Source organism: Cyprinodon variegatus, unplaced genomic scaffold, assembly GCF_000732505.1.
Source record: "Cyprinodon variegatus isolate N-32 unplaced genomic scaffold, C_variegatus-1.0 Scaffold421, whole genome shotgun sequence".
In the NCBI taxonomy this organism is placed as follows: Eukaryota; Metazoa; Chordata; class Actinopteri; order Cyprinodontiformes; family Cyprinodontidae; genus Cyprinodon; species Cyprinodon variegatus.
The window spans coordinates 333,102-340,990 of NW_015150874.1; positions in this window are offsets into that span (position 1 = coordinate 333,102).

The window sequence follows — 7,889 nt, forward strand, 5'->3', positions numbered from 1 at the left end:
ATCAATCAATGCCCCAGGCACTAGAACTGGCTGGCCAATCGCAACGCAGAGATGTTGTTTTGAAATTCTGGATGCACAGTGAGCGGGGTTTTTGAGGAAGGGACGCCAAAGCTGCGAGAAGCTGGAGAAAGCACAACAAGGAAGATGGCAGCAAGTATTGAACAGTTTGTTCGACTCAGCTTTAGAATCAGTTTTGGAAGGATTAGTCTTGGGGTTTTCGTTTAAACGTGAGCAGAAAAATTCATTCATGCATTAATTCTTAGGAAGGACGTATTCGCCGTTTTACCGACAGGCTGTTTGTTTACACACCCCCACCAGCTTTCTGTCGCACTTACTATGTCACAGGGTTCCTACAGCATAAGGCAAGTTCAATTCAAGACTTTTTAATGCCACTTGAAATAAAAATGTAAGACCAAATTCACAAGAAACACAAGAAAAACCCGCTTGCGACAACTTTACCCAAAGGTTTATTTTAACATAAACCACTGCACCAATGTTTCAAATCTTGAAAACCTTTCCATACAGGAAGAAAGCTAAAAACACACAAATTATGGATATATTTTAATAATTATTTAACTGAATTCACAAACTTTGTTTTAGCAGGGAACAAAACGAATCAGTTTTAAAGCCACAACATAACCAGTGCAAACTCTTTTTTGCAGCTAATTTTTTTCGTATCGTTTTCTTAGTATGTTTGATTTGGTGATAATTGGAGGCGTTGCAGAGACAATGGTGGAACAAAACTGAGAAATGCCGGCTGTTTCTCTGTAACTCGATTTTGATGCTTTGTGTATCGTGCTTCGCATGTGCGACTCCACTGCCTTAATTCCCATTGTTCCGAGCTTGAATCGCTTCTTGCACAAAATACACTGTGCCTCATGTATGTTCCTGGTTATTGGTTTTAGCCATGGAGAAAACTCTTGGCTGGATAGAAAAAATTTTTGTTACGTTTACACTTGCTCATGTTTTCCAGACAAAAAGTAAATGGCGCATCTCCCAAATGTCCTGGCCGCAACAACGCTTTTATTGGTTCCACTATCGGGACGGAACCAATAATGGCGAGCCGTTATTTTTTATTTTTTTATAATAAAAAAAAAATTGTCAATTTTAACGTTTTATTTAGATTACAAAAATAAATCGTAATAAAAATAATCCTATTTATGATGTTTTAAAAATTAAGACCTACAAAAGACTGATTTAAGACATTGTAATACCAGTTAAGGCCTTAATTTTATTTTAAAGAATTCAATGCCTTTTAAGACTTTTTAAGGACCCGCGGGAACCGTGTGTCAGTTGCGCTCATTGGTCACAGCGTTGGCCAATAGGCACAGGCACCGGTTTGAAAGACAACGGGTGGTCTGGGCCAGACTAAATTACTCATCTAATATCACATTCAGTCTGGTTTATCAGGCTAGGTAAAAAGTAGTTTTAATATATTTTTAAGTGAGAAACTCCACCTCAAGGCTACATCTGTGCAGTCAGTTTACCAAGGTTATGATCCTGCCTTCAAATATTATTTCGCTGTCGGAGAACCTCAGACCCCGGTGGGGCCCTGTCACTGGAAATCCCCTTCAATCCAGCCTTTGTATTTTTTATCCCCAGTATTCTGTAGCTAGTGGATACCAAACCCTTCTTCTCAAGTCTGTTTTTATCTTGATATTACTTTAAACTTTGCTGATACTAGTAAGAAATCAGGACTTAAACGTTTAGAATCTAGCATTTTAAGATAAAGGCCTTTCACACATATCCCAGTTCTAGTTTGAAGGAAGCGATCTAAAGTGAAAGAGCTTCTGGACAAAGATGTCTCCTGATTTCAATGGGTTTTTTTCTTCAGTGCAACCTGCAAGAGGAAAAACTCAGATTGTTTCACGACAACTTTTTTTTGTGGGCAAGTTTCCAAAACAGCAAAAATAAGAAGTCAATATGATGACTTTTGCTTAAGGAAACCATACTCTCTGTTTGCGTACCACGCTTTGATGTGTGCTACACATGTATACCCTTGTTTATTCTGACTCTACAGTCATGGTCTTTGACTGCTTAGTGTGAGGGGCAGCAGAACTGTCTGCAAACAGTCTGACGTGTGTTTGTGCAGTGTGGTAAAAAATGGACATATGTTCATTGAATTTTAATTCCAAATGCAAACAGTGACATGCAGACATGTTGTTCAAAGACCTAGATGAAAGAACATCCTCACAGTGTTGCATATAGCAACCCCGCTAATCAAGGAGCAGGATAATGCGTACGGCAAAGCAAAACAAAAAGGGGTCTTCGGGGGGGGAAACAACTGATTATTGTGCACATAATACCAGAGACTGATCAAATCTAACCTGTACGCGTCCAACTGTTTACCATAGCCGCAGCTCATTTCACTCGACGCTAATGAACAAGGGGACAGACACAAAGGGCCCATATGAGAGCAGTGTTTAAAGTAACCTCCCGGAATTGCAGCTGTGCAGATTCTTTCAATTAGCAAACTCCAAATATTTATGCAGAGAACATTTCCTCTCTGGAAGGAAGGAAGGTTCTGTGAGTGCTCGTCTCCTGTTGACTCACTCCCGGGTCCGTTGATTCCTTCAGCTCAATGTTTGTTTAGTTTCAGATCTGCAATCCTACTTTGAAAATGTATCAGCTTGGTACCTTGATGAGGAACCTTTAAGAACAGACAAAATATTATATCTATATTGAAATGGTAGTCTATCATATCAAGCAAGACAAAGAAAAATAAAGGTTGATGTCTAAAGGATAACAGGGCCCAATTTTAAAGACTTCATCTGAGCCATAATTGCTTTCATATCTCATGGTACTGTAGATTATTTAGCAGATTTTTTACTTTAAGTCTATTTAAGCAGTCTACCCACTGCTAAAAGAGGATGCAAAAAAAGCAGTCCTCCTGAGCTACAATCATGCAACTTTGAAATGCATCCCCTTCACTTATTTTAGAATTAAATGGTTGAAATCCCTTATCATCAGGGCTGCAGAAGCATGCATTTGATTCAATTCAGTTAATTTATATAGCGCCAGTTCACAACACAAGTCATCTCAAGGCACTTTACAGAGACAATTCAACCATATTATATGGTCAAATTGATTCAAAGTTTTCTATCTAAGGAAAACCAGCTGACTGCATCGACTCATTGACTCAAAGGCAATCCCTTACACTAAGCATGCTTGTAGCGACAGTGGAGAGGAAAAATTTCCTTTAAACAGAACCAGAACCAGGCTTAGTGTGAACGGCCATCTGCAGATGAAACAGACATACGGAAAGAAGCAAAGATATAAAAGGTCAGCTAGCTCAACAGGCGGCCCTATCCAGGAAACAAAAAGCCAGCTAGACGAGCTCAAAGCCAGCCCGCACGTTGATCAATGTCAGTAATGTTAAAAACAGAGAAACAAGATAATGTTGGTGATTTTTTTATGTGACAGTGGTCTTTATTGAACAGTCGTTTAAAAGGAAAGAGAGCATAGGGAAATACCTTAAGTAAATAACTTGAGGCTTAGAATCAACCCCAAGACAACTGGGTCTACCACTCTGCACAATGGGCTTGAAAAACGGAGCTAAGCCCCTCTCTGAAACAACAGAATGTCAACGTTATAAATAATGCCACTAAAGTTTTTCACAAATCACTTTGGTCATAAAGACAATAAGAAAAATGAAAAACCAATCTAGCAGTAATCGACACGTACAGATGATAAATTTCACCAAAGCCCGGCATACGCCGCACAATTTTTTTGGTCAAATCGTGTGTTGTGTAGTATTAAAGAGGGTCACTATTTGCGATTGGCACCTCCCGATGAGCTCTTGTTTAGAAATCATGGGGTCGAAAGAAAATCAAACTTGTTTGATATTTTGGTTGCGGCTCATGAGGAAGCGGTAATACAACCAGACTGAGAACTCAGAGATTTCACATAATACATGCGTGAAACAAAAACGGAAGTGAACCGTCTACCTCCATTTATTGCGTTTCATGTCAGGACCCCATGTACAAACCCGACCCAGTTAATACAGTGTGAAGACATACATCGCAAGCTGTGAACTTTAACCTCTACGATTGATTAACACAATTTGAGTTGGTGCTCTAAACAATGATTGGAAATAGGGCACAGTGTATCCCAGGCTAAAGAGAGTTTAGATATGGCGTCTGTATGTCCCATTCTTAAGAACCAGTAAAATAGGTTCTCTATTTAGCAATCCTCAGTTCTCTAGAAACCATCTCACTGGAATTTTTTGTTTTGGTGAACTATGGCGGACTGCAATTAGGGCTTTTCCATAGACTGTCATTGCAACAAACATGGCAGTTCAGATGTGTAGATGGTATATCTTGTCGAAGGAAATTGGTTCTGTTTCTATAGTTATAAATGAAAACTACTTTGTATATACCCCACATATTTCTTGTCATTGGTTACATCAGATAAGTACTTATTAGCTTTATCAGTGATATCATCTGGACATTTTTGGAATAGCAGATACTACAGCTACAAAGGAATCAAAATGTGATCATTCCTCAGTCATCGCCCTCCCCCAAATATACACACACACATCCTTACAATGACAAATAGCCTCTGACGTGCCTCGGTGAACATGGCACGGAAGGGTCCACTCCTCTCTAGGACTGAGCCTGGAGTAGAGGCTGCTGGCGTTTCATTGGTCTAAATTCTTCCACAATTGAATCCTTTCAATTAAATACAACAACAAAAAATCCCTTACAGTGAAACCGGTAGTATAACAGTTTCTGCTTGTTGCTGCTAGAGAGCAGCAATGCAATTAGGCAAGCTCATTATCTTTGCCTGACCTTAGGGTTATGGTTTCACATGACTCAGCGCCTCACTGTTGTAAACAGGCAGAAGGGGTCGCTCATTTTGAGATCAGCTATTTGTGAAGCTTGATTTGATTACTTCCAGCTCCAAACATCCAGGAAATCTGCGCATGTGGGTATGCAAGTGATTAATTTAAACCGCTGGTTGTGTTATGATGGAAAGTATTTTTTTTTTAAATAACAAAATCCCAATGAGTGCAGACATCAGGGATTGAATAAAGTCCTCTCTCAAGGATTGGTAGGAGAATAAATTACTTAAGGCCCCAGTCCATTTCTTGAGTTTTGTCATAAATTGTGATTTTTATGACTGAAATTCGACGCAATAAATTAATGTTTTTTATCACCTTATAGATTAACCTACAAAGAAGGTAGAGCTGGAAATATCTACTTAAATTTTATCTAATAAAACATATAAAACCTATTCAGTGTCAAGACTTTCTTTTAAAAGTAAAACTCATATTAAATCTAATATTAGGATAAACAAATCTCTTTCTTAAGTTCAAGAACTAGGATAACTGAGATAATTATTTGACCGGCAGTAATACAAATGCAGATTTCTGCAACATATAGAGAAGAAGTTCATAATTTTATACCAGAGGGAAACTTTTGAAAGAAATATGCTGGCTGGGTGGAAAAAATGGAAAAGATTTCCTTGGATGAGAATTTGACAAGTTTGGGGTTTGAGTTATTTTAAAGAGGTCCTCTGGGTTCTAGAAAGAGCAGGATAGGAATCCATAATAATGCAATAAACCTACTCCGTTGCCTGTTTGTTCAGATGGTTTTCCTCATGGAGAGGAGGAAGATCAAATGGACACATCACTTTTCAATTGTCCGTAAATGTTACTGATGTTGGTCTTGCTCTCTGGATTGGAGAATAACTCAGTTCTATGACTCCAGTGGGCCTTTGAGCAAACACAACTGTGTGGTGAACAACAAAGGCCAAATGCTTTCGTTCTGTCTGCTCAGACCATTTCACGGGGCTGATTCTCAGGTTCGGTCTCTCAATCATCACCAGACTGACAGATCGATCAACCGTGAAAATGCCGTTTACCACTTCATAGGAAAGAGATCCGTCCAGTACCATTGTGGCTCCGTGATTAACAGATAAGGTTAGGCAAGTACATATAGAAATCATACGGTTAGAATCCATGAACGTGGCTGTTTTTAATTGGTGGATAATGGGCAACAATGTCATAGTACCAAGATAATACAACATTGGCTTTACAGAAATGCAGTCTATAAACAAGCCTCAGGACAACAAAACCGGGATAATACTGGAAAAAACAGGTGTTCAGATTCATTTGTGATGAACAATTTAGGAATTCAATAGCATGCATGCTGTAAAAAGCATTGTTTAACAAGCTCTAAATTAGTTTGTTTGGGGTGGTTTAGTAGCTCTGATAATAAACTACATGCCCCATCCTCCACCTTGACTAATAGCATCGTGGATATACCTGAAAAGCTAACTTTTACCAATTATCTTCTTCTTACACTAGACCAGCTCTACACCCTCTGAGGGTCAATTGAGTGTGGATGGGAGTTTGCCAATCCGGTCCATGTGTTTTGTGAAGCTTAAAAACGTATATAACTGTGTCCACAGTTGTGCCTTGGTGGAGGGGTGCACCAGTATGGAGTCAGAGACCCTTTACTAGAGTCCATCCAGTGTCTGTACAAGCAGACCACGAGTTTGAGCTGCAATCCCAGCATTAAATGGGGCCTGTTTCCAGTTGGACTCCGGCAGGACTGCCCTCTGTCAACCTCCATGGTGCAGTCAAAGACCAGATGGGGGTCTGGTTTGGAGACCAGTGGATTTTGTCTCTGCATTGTGTGGATGTTGGGATCTGCTGGTTCCCCCCTGTAAAAAAAAAGCTACAGCCTGCTTTGCGGTGGCCCACCTCCAAGACCTACCCTCACCTATCATAATGAAATCTAGGTCATGACCAGATCCAGGGTAAAAGGAGTCGAATGAGCTCCTTTGGCAGTGTGGGACGGGGATGCTCCCTTAGGGATAGGGTGAGGAGCTTGGCGATCTGGGAGAGGCTTGGAGTAGAGCCACTTCTCCTCCCATTGAGAGGAGTCAGCTGAGGTGTCTTTGACATCTGTTTCGGATGCCTCATGGGAGCTTCCCTTGGAAGATGTTCCAGAACCCTCCCACTGGAAGGAGGCCCGAGGGACGGCCCAGGACAAGCCGTAGGGACTACATCTCTGTCCTTGGAACGCCTCTGGTGTTTGGGGCAGAGGCTGGGAATCTCTGCAGAGACTGCTGGACACCAAACACAGACCAGGATATATATTTAAACCAAAAAAAAATAGTATTGCAAGCTTAAAACCAACGCATAATTCCCTATCCATAATACACACAAACCCAACAGAGTGGCTTGTTCTTAATGTGTCAATGAATCATTTCATGTTGTTCATACAGTCTTGCTTTACATACAGTCTTTTTGGTAGTTTTAATCTATGTTTACGTATATGTATAGATCAAACTTATTTAGCTATTGTAGAGTAATCTGAAAAGGCATTTCTATGTTTTGAACCTAATAAATGTTATTGATCTGTGAGCAACAACTCAAATGTATTCTTACAAATGTACCTGTATTCTTTCTGTACCACAAGGGTTGAGAGTTTCCAATGAATGATTCAAGTTAGCTGTGATTTGTGCCATAGGTCACAAAGAAAAGAAAATTTTACTTTAGAAATATTTAGTTTTCCATTGAATTCATTAAATCTGTAAAATTAGACAATCAAGATAGTGTCATGCAAGAATCCAGGTATGAATCGCCATCCTTTCTGGGACGGTATTTCTGCGTACTCGTCTCTGGTCGCTGTTTCAGGGTATAACATCATTTTTGAGTGAGGAGAACAGAGGGATTCGGGGAGTCAGCACTGATGGCTCGCACATGTGGCTGAGGAAAGACAGCTTAGAGGCTGGACCTCAAACAGCAGAGGAAGTCCTCATTCAGGCGGACACAAGTGGATGACTGAGTGAGTAAATATGCTCAAGGTGTTGATACAATGCTGAGTGTGTACGCACAGTCATACACACATCCTCCTGTAAGCAAAGCACTGCATGGG